An 18446-nucleotide genomic window follows, 5' to 3' on the forward strand; every position below is an offset into this window, starting at 1 on the left:
TTCATTATTTTTCTAGTTAGATGTGAGAGTTAATTTGAGTATTTGGAATATTGCTTTACAGGTTAATGAGCAATGCAAATACTTTTCGATTGATCATCCTACTTGCAGACATGGGATTGAGTTAGCTGCAAAAATTGTGGAGAAATTTATAAGAATTCAGCAAAAGGCATATTTTCCTAAAGAGAAGGAAGAAATTCTTCGTGCTAAGGAAAAGATAGCTATGGAAAGAGAAATAATAGCTCGAGGGAAGGAGGTTTACAAGTATGCATTGTTTGGGTCTTGGATATTGTTTGTTATTATTGGTGGCAGTTTATTTCTTGGGGATTTTCACAGCAACTAAAACTCATTTGTTGAGTTTCCTTGCAAATGGTATTTATGCTGAAGTTCTGCAAAATAGTTCTTATAGTTGGTATTCAGCTTGCATACAGCTGGAATGAAGAAGAAAAATAGTTCTGTAACCCATGGTGTACTTGAAGTGACTTTTGGTAAACTAGACATGTCATTGTTATGATTAATAGGCAACATATTCGATTGTTATGAGTAATATGTAAAGATTTAGAGTTTAAGAAATGAGTAACATGGAGAATTCCTGTTATAGAAATCTGTACCTGATTTCAATCAGGACAAGAAATGTTATGGTGGATATGGGTCCGAGTAATGTGAATTATTGTTCTTAATTCCAGCTAACTGTTTCTGCTTCATTCTGCTAGCTGATTTAGTTCACATTTTTGCTAGCTGTTTTTAGTCTATGGACAGTGGTCAATAGCACAACAATGATGGTGCATAATAAGAGAAAAAAATGTTTGGATAGAGCCTAGCAATAGTAGTTATTTTGATACATAAAAGTGTGAAATTAATCGAGCGAGAAACAAAAGATACATCATAGATATAACTATCTTGTAGCTGTCCAGGAATAAATCTAAAGACCATCTAAAACTAGTTTGCACTTCCAGAAGCCAAGCTGAACAATGGAACAAATCTGGATCACTTTTATCAAACCCCTGTTAGTATATATAGACAATTCAAACACACAAAGATTGGATTTACTTCCATGCATGGCAGAGAGTCTGCAGCCTACTTGAGCCAATGACATCCAAATGTCTTCAATATACTGTTAGTAAGAGCACATGAAATATTTTGTGGAATATATCTGAACAATCTGGGAAATCACATCATAGTACAGAATCTACTGTTTTGATAATATCTTTGATAGCCTACACATACGAAAGTTCATGTGAAATGCAAATAAACATAGCTTAACACTAACATTTCAGCAAATACATTATACTCATTTAGATAAGCTGGTCTTACAAACATATCAACCAAAAAAGATAATTCTAAGAAACATTTCAACAAACATTTGATGCTTACATATGTATATATATAGATTTCATGCTGCAAATATTGCAACTAAGATATTTGAGCAGACATTTCGATTATAGACCCATGGAATCTCAGCTATATTCGTATTTTTCATAAGAAAGTTTTGGCTCGCCTCATTGGTCGGACACGGGAGGCCAGCAAATGATGGAGCTTAGGATGCCGGGATGAACGACGACCTCGCCTCCACGTTGTCGCGGGTGAAGAAGCCGCGGAGCCGTGCAGTTGTCTCAAAGACTTGACATCGATGTTGAGATGATGGTGCCGGAGAGGAAGAGATGAAGATGACGACAATGATGCCGATGGGATCCAGTGGAGCACGGCGTTCGTTCTAGTCAAGGAGTGGAGGACGAACAAAGGAGGGAGAAGAAGATGACGACGGTAGAAGTACGGTGGAGCACGGGGGCTATTCCAAGGATGTTAAGAAGATGGTGTACCTACTGTTGCTGGAAATTGGACCCGGGGGCAATCTTCGGTCGAGGAGAGGAAACGACTGTTTGTTCTCACGGCGGGGCGGCGGTCTGTCGGCGGGCGGCGTCCTCCGTCCGGGGCGGTCGGAGAGAAGGAACAGCAGGTCCTCGCAGCGGGGCGGCGATCCGTTGGCTGGCGGCGTCCTCCATCCGGATGCCTGCACATGAACCGGTGGCCGGGTTCTCCGGCGCCGGCCCTCCGACGCTCAAGTCAGGGAGGGGGCAAATAGTGGGGAGAAGGAGATGAACAGTGATTTTTGGGTGTATGAATGTTTCGATCCCCTCTTGGGAGGCCAATGCTCCCTTTTATATGCGGGGGTCGGTTTATCTGTGATGTAACAGGGCGAGGCCGTAGTACGGCTTGGCATGTTGTTCAGGTCGGCGCTCGGTCAGGCGAATCATTGCACTGATGTCGGCGGTATGGCCGAGATCAGAGACTTATCATAGTCGACTAGACCCTGCTGGGTCGATTTGCCGTGGAGAGCCGGGGATCCGTAGATGTCAGGAGCCATGCGCATTTATTGTGGAGTAAGCCGGAGATCCGCATTTATTATGGAGTAAGCCGGAGATCCGCATTATTGGTGGAGTAAGCCGGAGATCCGCATTTATTATGGAGTAAGCCGGAGATCCGCATTATTGGTGGAGTAAGCCGGAAGATTACAGCGGCCATGCGCAATAAATGCCGGAGGGGTGTTAGAGTACGGTCCTCGGACATCGGGGTTTCTCTTAGGTCGGAGGTTTTGGGGTCGGTCGTCTTGTGGCCGAGCGTTCCGAGGTCGGACGCTGACTTCGGCTGTCCGGGGTCGGAGGTTGTACGGCTTCTTAGGGGTATTTATGTCATTTGGGGGGAAACTTTATTCCCCCCAACACTACCCCCCGACTTCCGAGTTCGAGCGGCTTGTGGAGCTCGGACGTGGGAAGTAAAGTCTGTCACTAAGGTTGGGGGGAAGGTCTCGCCCGCCCCCTTGTGCTTTCCGGAGCTTTTATGGTGAGATATGCGCCCTTTGGCGTCTCGAGGCTGCTTTATTCGGTGAGCTAATGATGGAGCTCGTATCATCATGCTTCTTGAATCGCCAGGATCATTTTACGGCGGATTAATAATGGGGGACCTCGAGCTCGTCGAGGCGGTGTCTCGATTCCGTAATCGATGTTTCTGGCTCATTAATGAGTGTGCCGTTACGGGGTTTGAAACGGACACGCGGCGCGACCCGAGGTCGGACGTTTTCGATTTCATGTTACTGGATCATAATTCCGAAGAAGTGGAGGCCTCATCGGGGCTCCACGTGTCCCAGATCTTATTAAACGAGGGGAGCGGGGGTTACGTCCGCTCGTTCCTCAGGACGATTTGATTCTGTGGGCCCATGATGAGGCCCCGAGATCCGATGGGACAACGCTTCGATTTCGTATCCGATTTATTAGACCGGAGTGAATACGGTGCCTCGGCTTCCGAGGTCGACACGTGGCGCAACCCGGGGGGATGGGAACCGACCCCGTCGATCTGGGCCGTCAGGGGGGTCTATATAAACCCCACGAGTCTGCCCTAAAGGTCTTGTTTGGCTGCCTCTTATTTTCGTCGTCTTTCCCCCCTGCTTTCTCCCTCAGCTGAGTCTTGCTGGTGGTGCCCGGAGCGATTTCCGGCAATGTCCAGTAGGTTTTCTTCCCGTTTTCACTAGGGTTTCCTCTTTTCTCCTCCTCGTCAACCTCCATTTTCTACTCTTAACTTTTGCTCCACTCTTCCGTGAGAATGAGTTCCGGTCCCGAAGAGGTTGGGTCGAGTCTGTCGGAAGAGGAGCTGGAGTTAATCCGCTCCCGTTTCTTCTTCCAGCCCGGGTTTCGCCTTGAAACCGCAGGGCCGGAAGACAGGGTGACGCAGCCGCCCCCAGGTCGGATCGCGGTTTACCGCGAGACACTTTGGGCGGGCCTGCGTTTTCCCGCCCATGAGTTCGTGAGCAACTTGCTGGCCGAGTACCAACTCGTCCCGGCGCAGTTGGCTCCGAACTCATGGAGGACCATAATTGGGTTTTTATCCCTGTGCCTCGGGCACGGAATCCCGATTTCGGTAGGCCTTTTTCGCTGGTGTTTTCTGTTAAAGAAAAATCCGGCGGACGTAGGGTGGTTATATTTCGCCTTTCGGGGCGGTATGTCACTCTTCCGGGGCGCCCCTTCCTCGATTCACGAGTGGAAGAGGAAGTTTTTCTTTCTGGCGTCTGCGGCGCCTTGGGGGTTCGAGCCAAGGTGGGGACACCCTCGGCTGAAGGCCCTCAACAAACTCTCCGAGCCCACGGGGAGGGAGCTGAGGACCCTGGACTCTTTGCGAGCCCTCGGGAGGGGCAACGACCTGACCGAGCTCCTGCGGGAGGACGCCCTGGTGAGCGTGGGTCTGAGCTCGGCGCGCCCCGAGGGTAAGGGCGGTTGCATTATTCTATTTATTTATTTCTTGTTCTCCGTCTTTACGGTCACTGGTCTGACTCTTAACAAAATTTTTGATTTCAGATATTCCACGCATGCCGACCAGCAACACATCACTTTTCTCTCGCCTGAGGAGGCGAGAGGCCGAGGTCGGGGGCGCAGTGCCCCAGCCTCGGAAGAGGGCGAGGACGGACGGCGCTTCTTCGTCGGCCGGGACGAGGGGCCCCGAGGCGGGGGCCCCTGCAGCCGACCCGAGGCGGGAGCGGGTTGTTGGTGATGCGGGCCCGTCGACCCCTCCTTGCCCTACCCCCCTTTCCCAGCGGGGGGAGCCGTCCGTGGTCCGGCCGCAGCAGCCAGGACCCGGGCTTACCCGAGGCACCGAGGCGAGCGGCTCCGGGACCTCGGGTTCGATCGTGCCGAGCTCTTCTCGGGCTTTCCGAGAAGAGTCGGCCAAGCCGGACTCTCCTATTCCCGAGGGGCGCTCGGCCTTTCAAGATGCCGAGGTCGCACGCTCCATGTTGCGGCGTGCGGTGCTTCCAGCGGACCGGACCGTGTTCCAGGGTATTTCGCTGGAGGAGGTCGTCGGCAGTGCTTACTGCAACACTGCCCGGGTAAGCTTTCTTCTTAATTTCTCCGAGTTTTTAGCGTACATATGTGCTTTTCAACTCACAATACCCTCGTTTCTTCCTTTTCAGCATATTCTCGAGCTCGACACCATGGCGTTCATCGCCCATGGGTATCGGGAAGAAGTTCAACAGCTCGGCCAGCAACTGGAGCCGGCCAAGAAAAGAGTCGCCGAGCTGGAGGCGGCGTTGGCCGCGGCCGAGGCTCGGTGGACAGCCACCGAGGCTGAGCGCCTTGCCATGGTGGGGGCGCTCGAGGAGGAGAAGGCGGCTCATGCCCTGACCAGGGCAACCATGCGCGGCACGGAGGCGCGCTTAGGGGAGGTCCAGGCCAGGGTCGCGGCCCTCGAGTATGAGGAGGGGGTCTTGCGCCTCCGACTCGGGCAACTTGAGGCCCGGGAGAGGAGGGCCCTCGAACGAGCCGAGCATGCTGTGGAACTCTTCAAAGAGTCGCAAGAGTTCCGCGACATGTTGGAGGAGGAGACGGTCGACGGTTTCCTTCGAGGCTTCGAGAACTTCCGGGACCAGGTGCGCCGGTACTGCCCTCAGTACGACTTCTCGACGGTCCGTCCGAGGGAGGACCGGGGCTGGGGGTCCGACGTGCAAGCCCTTCCTGCCATCCTGACGTCCGAGGCGGGAATATACGAGCAGGACCCCGCCGAGCCTTCGACGGGGGTAGCCGAGGCGGACGGTGTCATGGAGGCGGCTCCGGCGGCCGAGATCGATGCTGTCCCGGAGGCGGCGCCCGAAGCTCCTGCTCCCGGCCCCGAGCCTGTTCCGGAGGAAGATCATGAGGTCATCAATGTGCCGGATGACCCCCCGGATGTGGCCCCCGCCGCTTAGGACTTAAGCATATTTTTCTTTTCTTTTTCATTGTATCCGGGGTCGGCCCTTGAGTGGCCGACTTCCAATTTTGTAATTGGCCTTCCGGCCCTTTGTTAATGAAGAAATGTTTGTCATTCTGTGTTCATCTTTCCCTCTGTTGTCGTGGATGAGGCTAGAACCTTGGCTAACCGCCTCGACGACCTCTAACTTCGTATTTTAATCTTTGGGCTGCTTAACGAAGCTGCCCTTTTCCCTGGCTATATCTTAGCCTTCTCGGATTCCAGTCGTCTCGACCAAAGGGAGCTCCGAGCTTAGGTTTCTAGAAAATTTCTCTAAGTCCTATAACTCGGATCTTAGAGTCGTGGGAGTTGCCACGTTTGGCCTTTAGGAAAATCTTAAGGCACCGAGGTCGGGCCTTAGCCCTTCAAGTGGGACCGGAATAGGTCTATTCGTGCCGCTATTCGGGGAGTTTAGTCGGGTTTCCGAACTCAACTCTGAACCTCTCATAGGGAGCGCGGGCTAATAAACAAGTTATTGCCGAAGGTTTTCATAGTTATCGTCCTCGGACCCTGCCGAGATTTCGGTGAACAAGGCTGGGATTCCCAAAGATCGCCTTGGTACCTGTGCTTGGCTGGTACATTCGTGACCGGATCCACTTTCCCAGCTGGACGTCGGAGTTTACTTAGAAGAGCCGAGTTGGGCCCTACTTTATAAAGCCTTAGTACGGATTACAGAGACTTGACGAACAGAGCAGGCATAATGAGGTTGGGAGGTCGGTCTTAAGCCGACCCAGCGAAGAAGCCCGGCTTTGGGGCAAAATAAGACTCCAACATTGGACGAGATCCCGCTTGGCAATATGTAGATAAAATTTGACAAGGAGGGCGTCTAGTTGGGTGTACCTGTTGCATTCTCGGGGTCATGCTTCGCATGGTGGAGTAGGTCGCTTCCCTTCCTCGTCGACCTCCGGAGTCATTTTTGACTGGTAAAAGGGGCCCGGGCTTCCCACGGACCCGGCGACTCTTGCCGGAGTTGAGAGGATCTGGGGAGGCTCTGTTAATTTGTAGCCCTTTTTGAGATCGAGGGGGCTTAAGACCCTATGGTTGGACCTCGGAGCGCCTCAGCCTTGGTCGAGGGATCTCACATCAGGTCGGCGGGTTTGTGGACGCCTTGCTGACCTGTGATACCTCCCGAGGTCGAGGGAGTCTGGTTCTCTACGGTCGACTCTCGGGGCATCCCGACCTTAGTCGAGGGATCGCTCGCTTCGGGGGTCGGGGATCGTCGACCGCTCCCGGGGGTCCACTTTGTGGCGTCCCGGGTGGAGCCACCCTTTCCACCCCTCACGGCGCCTTCCCGAGGTCGAGGGAGTCTGGTTCTCTACGGTCGACCCTCGGGGCATCCCGACCTTAGTCGAGGGATCGTTCGTCAGGTCGGCTGGTCTGGGCACGCTCTACCGACCGGCGACGCTTCCCGAGGTCGAGGGAGTCTGGTTCTCTACGGTCGACCCTCGGGGCGTCCCGACCTTAGTCGAGGGATCGCTCGCTTCGGGGATCGGGGATCGTCGACCGCTCCCGGGGGTCCACTTTGTGGCGCCCCGGGTGGAGCCACCCTTTCCACCCCTCACGGCGCCTTCCCGAGGTCGAGGGAGTCTGGTTCTCTACGGTCGACCCTCGGGGCATCCCGACCTTAGTCGAGGGATCGTTCGTCAGGTCGGCTGGTCTGGGCACGCTCTACCGACCGGCGACGCTTCCCGAGGTCGAGGGAGTCTGGTTCTCTACGGTCGACCCTCGGGGCATCCCGACCTTAGTCGAGGGATCGTTCGCTTCGGGGATCGGGGATCGTCGACCGCTCCCGGGGGTCCACTTTGTGGCGCCCCGGGTGGAGCCACCCTTTCCACCCCTCACGGCGCCTTCCCGAGGTCGAGGGAGTCTGGTTCTCTACGGTCGACCCTCGGGGCATCCCGACCTTAGTCGAGGGATCGTTCGTCAGGTCGGCTGGTCTGGGCACGCTCTACCGACCGGCGACGCTTTCCGAGGTCGAGGGAGTCTGGTTCTCTACGGTCGACCCTCGGGGCATCCCGACCTTAGTCGAGGGATCGCTCGCTTCGGGGATCGGGGATCGTCGACCGCTCCCGGGGGTCCACTTTGTGGCGCCCCGGGTGGAGCCACCCTTTCCACCCCTCACGGCGCCTTCCCGAGGTCGAGGGAGTCTGGTTCTCTACGGTCGACCCTCGGGGCATCCCGACCTTAGTCGAGGAGGCGCTACGGGGGGCCGCGAAGGTACTACCCCATTGTTGGTGTCGAGCGCCACGGGGGACTGCGAAGGTACTACCCCGTCTTTCCGAAGTGTCGAGGGGTCTGGGCACGCACTGTCGACACTCGGGGCATCTCGACCTTAGTCGAGGAATCTCGCTCCAGTCGACGTTTCACCGTCCTGCGATTCTTTCCGAGGTCGAGGGAGTTTGGGACTCTACGGTCGAGCCTCGAGGCATCCCGATTTTGGCCGGGGGATCTCAGTTTCCCCGTTTGTCTGGGGATGGGCAACCGAGGTGAAGCGATGATCAATGCCGAGCTCAGAGCAAAACTCCCTGAAATGAACATTGTCAAATTGTCGACCATTGTCAGATATAAGGATACGGGGTAGTCCGAATCGGCAGATTATAGACTTCCACACGAAGTCCCGCATCTTTTGCTCGGTGATCCGGGCGACAGGTTCGGCCTCGACCCATTTGGTGAAGTAGTCGATGGAGACGACCAGGAACTTTCTCTGTTCGGTGGCCAGGGGAAAGGGCCCCAGGATGTCGATCCCCCATTGGGCAAACGGCCAGGGGGCAATGATGGAGGTCAGCAGAGCTGAAGGTCGGCGCTGGATATTGGCGTTTCGTTGGCACCGATCGCACTTGCGGACGAAATCCGTTGCGTCCTTCTGGAGTGTGGGCCAGTAGTATCCCTGCCGCAGGATCTTGTGGGCTAAGGCTCGACCCCCCAGGTGATTTCCGCAGATCCCTTCATGGACCTCTCGGAGGGCGTAATCCGCCTCGGAGGGGCGGAGGCATCTGAGAAGGGGAGAAGTAAATGATTGTCGATAGAGTTTATTCTCGTACAAGACATACCGGGGAGCCTGGCGCTTGATTCGGCGAGTCTCCGTCTCGTCATGAGGTAGAGTTCCGTCCTGAAGATAGCAGACGAGCCCGTCGATCCAGCTTGGCTCGGAGTCGATGCACATAGTGGGCTCGGGTTCCTCCGTGCTGGGGACCCGAAGATACTCGAGCGCTGTTCCCTTGGGAAGCTCGCTCATGCGGGAGGTGGCCAGTTTGGATAGCTGGTCTGCCCTGAGGTTTTCCGCTCTGGGAATATACTGAATATTGAAAGAATTCAGGGCAGATGTGAGTTCCCGCACCTTTTGGAGATACTTTTGCATGGATGGCTCTTTAGCTTCAAAATCTCCTTGGACCTGGTTCACCACCAGCTGGGAGTCGCTAAAGGCCGTCAGGTCTCCCACTTTTAGTTCTTTCGCCAGCTTGAGCCCGGCGATGAGAGCCTCATACTCGGCCTCATTGTTCGAGGCCGGGAACTCGAGGCGCAGAGCTTGCTCGGCCACCACTCCATCTGGACTGGTGTGGATAAGTCCGGCCCCGCTGCCCCCCGGGGTCGAAGACCCATCTGAGTGCAGGACCCATGGCTGTTTCGGGGTCTCCTCCACGGACTCAGATGGCGGCTCGGGGTCGTCCGGAAGGGTGCACTCCACGATGAAGTCGGCGAGTATCTGAGCTTTGATAGCCGGCCTGGGCCGATATTCTAGGTCGAATTCCCCGAGCTCGACCGCCCATTTGGCGATCCTCCCCGCACGATCCGACCTCTGCAATATCTGCTTCATAGGCTGGTCGGTTAATATAGCTATCGTGTGGGCTTGGAAGTAAGGCCTGAGTCTCCGAGCCGAGTTGATGAGAGCGAAGATGGTCTTCTCAAGTTTAGAATATCGGGTCTCAGCATCCCTGAGAACCCGGCTGGTGTAATAGACCGGCTTTTGGAGCTTGTCTTCTTCCCGGACGAGGACCGAGCTTACTGCAGCTGGGGAGACGGCCAGATATAAGTAAAGAATTTCGCCCTTCTGGGGCTTGGTGAGCAGCGGGGGAGAGGCCAGGAGGCTCCGAAGCTCTTCGAAGGCTTGCTGGCATTCTTCTGTCCACCGGAAGTCTTTCGGCCGTTTGAGGCTCTTGAAGAAGGGGAGGCAACGCTCGGCTGATCGAGAAACAAACCTTCCCAGGGCGGCTACCCGCCCCGCGAGCCGCTGCACCTCCTTAACTGTCTTTGGAGGCGACATCTCTTGCAGTGCCCGGATTTTCTCCGGGTTGGCTTCAATTCCGCGTTGGGTCACTATGAAACCCAGGAACTTGCCCGAGGTGACTCCAAACGCGCACTTCGCCGGATTGAGTTTCATTTGGTATTTTTTGAGCTTGGCGAATGTCTCGCTGAGATCGGCTATGTGGTGTTCCGCCGCTTGGCTCTTTACCAGCATGTCGTCCACATAGACTTCCATGTTCCGGCCGATCTGGTCTTTAAAGATTTGGCTGACCAGTCTCTGATAGGTGGCCCCAGCGTTTTTCAGGCCAAAGGGCATCACCTTGTAGCAGTAGGTGCCCTTGTCGGTGATGAAGGCCGTCTTCTCCTCGTCTTCTGGCGCCATTCGGATTTGGTTATATCCTGAAAAGGCGTCCATAAAAGTTAGCAGTTGGTGTCCTGAAGTGGAGTCGACGAGCTGGTCGATGCTCGGGAGAGGGAAGCTGTCTTTTGGGCAGGCCTTGTTCAGGTCGGTGTAGTCCACGCACATACGCCATTTTCCGTTGGCCTTCTTTACGAGGACTACATTGGCGAGCCAATCCGGGTAGGAGACCTCCCGGATGAAGCCGGCTCTGAGGAGTTTGTCCACCTCCTCGGCCGCAGCTCGTTGTCGCTCAGGGGCGGAGCCTCTTTTCTTCTGCTTTATAGGCCTGCTGGTTGGTCTCACCTGGAGTCGGTGGACCATGACCTCGGGGTCAACTCCTGGCACGTCCGCGGGCGACCAGGCGAAGACGTCAGCGTTGTCCCGCAGGAAGCTGACGAGGCGATTCCTCTCATAGGCGCCGAGGCCGGAGCCAACCTGCACGGTTAGCTCGGGAAAATTTTCTTGTAGTGGGATTTGAATAAGGAGCTCACCGGGCTCTACTTGCTTCTTCCAGAGGGTGTCCCTCGCATCGAGGGTTTCTATGGGCAGTGAAGGGCCCATCGGGCGGTCTGGTGCCTCGGCTGGTTGCTTTACTGTGTGGGCCGCCATGTAGCATTGCTTGGCGACCAGTTGGTCTCCGCGGACCCCGCCCACTCCTTGGCCGGTGGGGAACCGCATGAGCAAATGGCGAGTTGAAACCACGGCTCGAAGGGCGTTTAACCCTGGGCGCCCAAGGATGGCGTTGTAGACCGAGGGCAGACGGACCACCAGGAAGTCCGTCCTTACAGTGCTCTCCCGGGGGGCGAGGCCAACTGTGACAAGGAAGCTAGCCTCACCTTCAACCGGGACCGCATCTCCGATAAACCCGACCAGCGGGGCATTGATTCTCCGGAGGTGTCCTTCTGTCAACCCCATTTTTTGGTAGGCATGGTAGTACAAAATGTTGGCTGAGCTTCCATTGTCAACTAGGACACGCTTTACATCAAACCTATTTACAATCATTGAGATGACCACAGCGTCATCGTGAGGGGTCTCAACCCCTTCTAAGTCCTCGTCCGAGAACGAGATGACTTCATCAGTGCGTGGGCGCTTCGGGGGTGCTCCCTGGGCGGCTGTTCCTGCCGAGGTCCGCCCAATCATGTTGATGGTGCCGGCGATAGGCCTGTTGCCGCCAGGATTTTCGGTTGGTGCGTCATTCTCCGCCGGCCTCCTTTCCTCATGTCGGTTCCTCACGAACCGGTTGAGTACTCCCCGTCTGATGAGCGCTTCTATCTCGTCCCGGAGTTGGAAGCAGTCCTCCGTGTCGTGCCCGCGATCTCGGTGGAAGCGGCAGTACTTCCTGGGATTTCGGAGAAATCCCGTGTCTCGCATAGGAGGCGGGGGTCGGAAGAAGTCCCGACCCTCAATTTCCATCAGGATCTCGGCCCGAGGAGCATTGACGGGTGTATAGTTCTCGTACCTCGCCTGGTACGTCCGGGGCCGTGGTGGAGACCTCGGGCGAGGAGGTGTCCTCTGCTGAGGTCGCCCCTGTTGACGGGGCGGGCTCCTCAGTCTGGGGAGATTCTTCTCTCGGCGGGGGGACCGGCTTCTTTGTCGACCGCGCTCCTCGCGGCGCTTCTTCCGCTTCTTCGAGGTGGGCTCGATTGCCCCCCGTCTGGAGGCGATTGCCTCCTCGGCCTTGGCGTACTTCCGGGCTCGGGCAAGCATTTCGGTGAAGTCGGCCGGGAAGCTCTTCTCGATGGAGAAGAGGAATCGATAGGAGCGGACCCCAGTCTTCAGAGCCGACATGGCTATCGATTGGTCTAGCTCGCGAACCTCCCATGTGGCGGCGGTAAAGCGGTCCAGGTACTCTTTGAGGGACTCCCCCTCCTTCTGCTTGATGTCCAGGAGGGAGTCTGATGTTCGTCGCTGGCGCCGGCTGGCAGCAAAGTTGGTGGCGAACTGCCTGCCGAGCTGCTCAAAAGAGGACACCGTGTTCGGCTTCAGACCAGAGAACCAAAGCCGAGCGGTCCCTCGGAGGGTTGCTGGGAAGGCCTTGCAGAGTATGGCCTCCGAGGACCCTTGTAGGGCCATGAGGGCCCGATAACTCTCCAAGTGGTCGAGGGGGTCGGTGATTCCGCTGTAGGGCTCCACCTGAGGCATTTTGAACCTCGCGGGAACTGGCTCGTCCTCGATCTGGCGGGAGAAGGAGGACTTGGTAGTGAACTCAAGGTCCCCTTCCTGTCTTGCCTTCTTGCTGTGGAGTGCCGCAATCTGGCGCTCCAGATGCTCGACTTTTCGGTCGAGCTCCCCCACCCGTGGGATTGTCGCTGTGGTTTGCGCTAGCTCACGGTGATCCGGGGCTGACTCCGCCTCAGAAAGTTGGGGTCTCCGGTCAAAACCTTCTCCCGGTAACTCTCTCCGGGGAGAAGCTCGTTCTCCATCGTTGGCTCTGGAGGAGCCATGCAAATTTTGGCTGGAGAGAACCGGGCCGTTGGGGAGACACTCCGGCGGGGCTTGGGCCTGCGGGGGAAGTGCCGGTAAAGCCTCCATGCGCCGCAGGCCCTGAACGGCGGCGGCCAGGGCCTGGACTTGCTGTGCCAGGGCATTGAACTGTTCCGGCTGGACCTGAGGAGCTGGGTCAGCCGGAGTTGGAGAATTCTGGACGGAGTGTCCAGGACTTTGCGGGGGACGCCGGGAAACGTTAGAGGTTCCCTTACTTCTCAACTTCATGACTGCTACTCGGGCCCTTCCTCTAGCGCCAACTGTTGCTGGAAATTGGACCCGGGGGCAATCTTCGGTCGAGGAGAGGAAACGACTGTTTGTTCTCACGGCGGGGCGGCGGTCTGTCGGCGGGCAGCGTCCTCCGTCCGGGGCGGTCGGAGAGAAGGAACAGCAGGTCCTCGCAGCGGGGCGGCGATCCGTTGGCTGGCGGCGTCCTCCGTCCGGATGCCTGCACACGAACCGGTGGCCGGGTTCTCCGGCGCCGGCCCTCCGACGCTCAAGTCAGGGAGGGGGCAAATAGTGGGGAGAAGGAGATGAACAGTGATTTTTGGGTGTATGAATGTTTCGATCCCCTCTTGGGAGGCCAAGGCTCCCTTTTATATGCGGGGGTCGGTTTACCTGTGATGTAACAGGGCGAGGCCGTAGTACGGCTTGGCATGTTGTTCAGGTCGGCGCTCGGTCAGGCGAATCATTGCACTGATGTCGGCGGTATGGCCGAGATCAGAGACTTATCATAGTCGACTAGACCCTGCTGGGTCGATTTGCCGTGGAGAGCCGGGGATCCGTAGATGTCAGGAGCCATGCGCATTTATTGTGGAGTAAGCCGGAGATCCGCATTTATTATGGAGTAAGCCGGAGATCCGCATTATTGGTGGAGTAAGCCGGAGATCCGCATTTATTATGGAGTAAGCCGGAGATCCGCATTATTGGTGGAGTAAGCCGGAAGATTACAGCGGCCATGCGCAATAAATGCCGGAGGGGTGTTAGAGTACGGTCCTCGGACATCGGGGTTTCTCTTAGGTCGGAGGTTTTGGGGTCGGTCGTCTTGTGGCCGAGCGTTCCGAGGTCGGACGCTGACTTCGGCTGTCCGGGGTCGGAGGTTGTACGGCTTCTTAGGGGTATTTATGTCATTTGGGGGAAAACTTTATTCCCCCCAACACCTACATTTGATCTTTCCCCACAATTGCACAAAATCAACCTATAATTTGGTGCTGCTCGCAGATGATACGCTTGAAGACAGTTCAAAGCACCTACATCATATCAGTCTAAAGGCTTGTTTCAGAAATTCATCATAATCCATCAATAAGTTTCAACTGGAAACAGAATTGCAGTATAGCTTACCAGATCGAGAAAGAAGCTTCGAATTGGAGAGATTTGGGGAGGAAAATGATTCAAAATCGAGTGAAAATGAAACCTAGACCGGTAACAAAGGAGGCCTCAATGAGCTCGTCGCACTAAGATTTCAAATTCATTCGAATCTAATCACAAGCACTATAATTAGCTCGTGTCGGCCTCTATAAACTCATATTGTAGTATCCATATAGGAGTTCGTTCGGATACAATCCAGAATCTCACCTAAAAATGCTAGCCAAAAAATATTATTTGTGTTCTTTAGTCTAGTATAAATATCCCAAAATTTATCGGCAAATAACCGATGTGGAACTAAATATACATCTGCATGGGTCCTCACAAAACCTCTATTTTCATACGAATTCATGCTCTGTCAACATCCAACAGAGCTGAGCGCAGGTGAGTTAAATGCTACCTTTTAAATCACAAGCTGGCTCAATGAAATCAAGCCTTACCAAACGTGGGCAATCGATAATTATCTCCTTTAAATATATCCGAGTTTTATATAGTCAAAGCCCGATTAAGCTAAATCATTTTTTTTTTGCTCGATTCGAAATCAATTCCAAGACTTCTTTGATAATTCAAGCTTGGTTTATCTAGCTTCAAGCTGAGCTTGATCCAAGCTTTCTCAATATCTCGAGCTCAAGATCGTGCTGCTCGGTTCATCTATCACCCCTACCCACAATTCCATCATGGACCTAGCTCAGCTCGATCTATGCGTCTTACAAGAATCAGACCTAATATCATGCGAATATTACTGTGGGAGGTGCATCTTCCATTAATATATAAAGATTTGCTCGCATCGATCCATAGGGTTGTCGACACGGCATTGTTCCCGGCCAGCAGCCACTTGCCATGAGGCACTCGCCACCACCTGTCGGCCACCCGGCCCTTTTAGGGGAACACTCTTCTTATTATAATGGAAGCAGCACATGTTATCAACCAATTAATAGAATCCAATCTCCTAACGAATTATATTTTGTGAGCCGATGTCGAGATTGATGTCATGATCCCTCCTCCTGCGATTGGCTGGTGAAGTTAGTTGAGCCCAACTGAAACCTGCCACCACCTTTAAACAATAAGGATGCTTGGTGATGCTCATTTGATAATTCCTGCTTGCTGATGTTGATTAAAGAAAGGACTTACTAAAGAGGAATTAATCCAATCCTAATGGAGGAACATGTTATGGAATGTGGAGGAAGTTGAGTGAGCTAATGAATGATGCGATAGCTATTTAAGTAATGATACAATATCTGGCCATGTCTATTGTTAACTGCATGTTTGCACGTCAATTAGAATAAAATAAATGGACGACAGAAATTTAATGAAGTGTGGCATTATGATATAGTATCTACTGTGAAATTATCCTTTCACTTTTCTAGCATCTTTCAGGTAACTACTTGGAAGATGAGCTCCTATCAAAGTTTCGCACATATTAACAAGGTTCTATGAAGTGATGCCTATGAGGTGAGAATGTAACGGTGGTCGAGGTCATTGTGGAAAAGTCTGATCCAGGTTTAATTGGAATTTGATCCAAATGGTCTTGGTTGAAATAAAATTTTATACGAAATACAGTAGGTTACCTGAGTTTACCTTGAGGGTGTCATGGGTTTGAGTAATTTTCTAAGTATAATAAATTCTAGTCTTACGAGCAATAGCAATTAAATTGCTCGAGTACGTATGGATTTAGGCTGTAATTAAGGTGGTGGCTCTGGTCTTCTCTATCTAAAAAGGATGAAGCAGTCCGATTAGATTTGGTCTTATATCATATGGTACTTGTAAGTTAAAACATTTCAATTTTATCATATATTTCTCATCCACTTTAAAGAGTACTCCACCCAAAAAAGACAATCACTGTGAAGGTGTACATTGTTGCTAATGAAGAAAAAAAACCCTCCTTCGTAGTTTTTTCAGTTCAAATACTAGCATGCATGCATGGAGTATTCATCCATCTCCTCAATAAAGTATCTTTTCTTGTGGACATTAAGCATCCACTGCCTCCTCTCTTTCCGTGCCTTTTCTCGGCATGGCTGGTCCCACAACACAGTCTTTTTTTTTTCTTTTTTTATTGTTTGGTAAAACACAACTGTCAAGTTGCAACTCCAAAGCAGCCATCGCGTTGGATTGCGCCAAGCACCAACTCTAGTGCTTTGGAACACTCTTGTCCCTCCCGTGTTCCCTCCTTTGTAAAAGATCTCAGGTTCCATGAGGCCCCCATGACTTTTTGCATCGAATTATGGAGCCCCATGACACTTACCTGAGAGAGAGCATAGTCCAAGAGCTAAGCATCCAAAAACCATATGGTGGATCTTGGACGGTTTAAACCCTCCTTTGATGGGATCCTCTTTTGTTTGGTTATTGTTCCATTGTCCCCACTTTGTTATGTCCCCCCCATTAGCCCATTAAGGTGACGTGTCCATGCCTTCTTTGGCTGATTAAGAATGGTTGCAACATAACAAGAGGATCTTTCCTCGTTTTTATTTATTTATTAAGCGGATGAATCATACAGTTCTAGTATCCAATAAGTCAGAAAAAACAAGGGTTTCGTCTGTTTTAAGATGAGATGATGAGAGGCGAGAAGTTATTAATTCATGGCAAGTTCTTTAGCTATGACAAGTTCTCCCTGTTTTTGAGGGATTTTGGTTTAGGATGAGATAATATGATGTGAGAGGTTATCAATTCATGACAAGGGTGTTATATTTTTGTGAGTTTAGCCTGCTCACTAGCTGTGAGCCTGTGAGAAGTGTGAACCACGTCATCCAATTCAAAGTTGGGGAGCGCTGACATGGCAAACAACAAGTATATTGAAACCGAAGCTGGTGCTCTTGTATGAACAATTCCCCCAAGCCATTTTGGGATGGGGGACCGAGACAAGGCCCCTTGATACATAAAGGTGTAGTAGAATGAGCATGGATGGGGACAGACCAAAGTGCGAGGTAGCCTCAAATGATGCAATGTGGACTAAATTTAGCTGGCTATAGTGGTAGGCCAACGAATTGACAAATAATGACTTGCAAAGGGCAACAATTAGAATTTTTTAACTGTAATCTTGTTTCCTAATTCTTGTCCGACAATCGAAGGAGAAGATGCTCGATAGACTCGACATTGTCCATATATAGGTAAGTTAGGTATAGTTTGGACTATACATATAACCCTATTGAAAGGAAAGTTGATTAGGTATGGTGTTGGGGTGGCAGACCTAAATCCAAATCTCGGAGCGAATCAAGCATGTCTCTAGCAAAATTTAAAGTCACTTGAACATCCATTATGAAACAATAAAGTTGTACTAATCGAAATATTGTTCAAAACGTTGGCTAAAGCAAAATTGAACCGGGACCTAGGTACTTATGCCCAAGTGTCTCGAAACCATATTCAGATCCTTAGGTAAATCAATCATGTGTCTAGTAAAATTAGAACTCATGCAGCATAATTTACTCAATGAGACTTGGCCTACTAAGAATATTGTTTGAGAGACCGGCTCCCATGCTTGGCTTCAAGATGGATCAGAGATGAATGCAGGCTGAGCAAATTTGGTTCGAATCCTATTGCAAACCATCTTGGCATGACTCCAGGTTTTCACCTTGGCCGAGATTATAGCTGTGATATATTTTGAGTAATAGGCCCTCACCGATATGGTATAATGGACATCTCAGCTGATGTTTGAACAATCAAAATATAAATTTCTTTACCAACATTTTACAATCTTAAATTTAATTTTGAATATTAAACATTTATTTTATGTTTTCAAATGGTAGTTACTTTGGATACACTATATTGTCTAGGATTTCGGTAATATTGGTTTCTATAATATTGGTTCCCTATTTTTCTCCCACTTTCTATGTTATCTAATATAAATAAAGATCATGATTCTTCTTGATATCAACTAACAGCCACCCACCAAGGTGGAGATCTTCGGTTTTTGAAAATGTTTACATAGACCTAAGATAGATAAGGAAAAATAATGCTAACTATCAAAAACAGTTTCATGCAGCTTGCCAGGTTCTGCTACATAGTTATTATGGCTTGCTTAGTTTTTGAGGGATATCATGGCATGCTTATATCTGAAGGCTGCCATCGGATATTCTTTGGAGGTGAAGTAAATAGTACATGAAAATAGATTCTTTATTGGATCACAAATCTTACAGACTCCTCTGTTCTACTTCTAGAGATCTTGAAACTTTATCTTGATAAATATAAGCTTTAG

General features: G+C 51.9%; 1 long non-coding RNA gene across 1 annotated transcript; it reads right to left on the reverse strand.

Moving 5' to 3' along the window:
* Window positions 1-1268: 1268 nt before the first annotated feature.
* Window positions 1269-14179, reverse strand: LOC120107818. Its single transcript, XR_005509442.1, has 2 exons — window positions 14053-14179; window positions 1269-1817 (listed from the first exon to the last, which is right to left on the reverse strand). It is a non-coding gene; the product is annotated as an uncharacterized LOC120107818 (long non-coding RNA).
* Window positions 14180-18446: the final 4267 nt, after the last annotated feature.

The sequence above is a fragment of the Phoenix dactylifera genome, unplaced genomic scaffold (assembly GCF_009389715.1).
Source record: "Phoenix dactylifera cultivar Barhee BC4 unplaced genomic scaffold, palm_55x_up_171113_PBpolish2nd_filt_p 001031F, whole genome shotgun sequence".
Classification (NCBI taxonomy): Eukaryota; Viridiplantae; Streptophyta; class Magnoliopsida; order Arecales; family Arecaceae; genus Phoenix; species Phoenix dactylifera.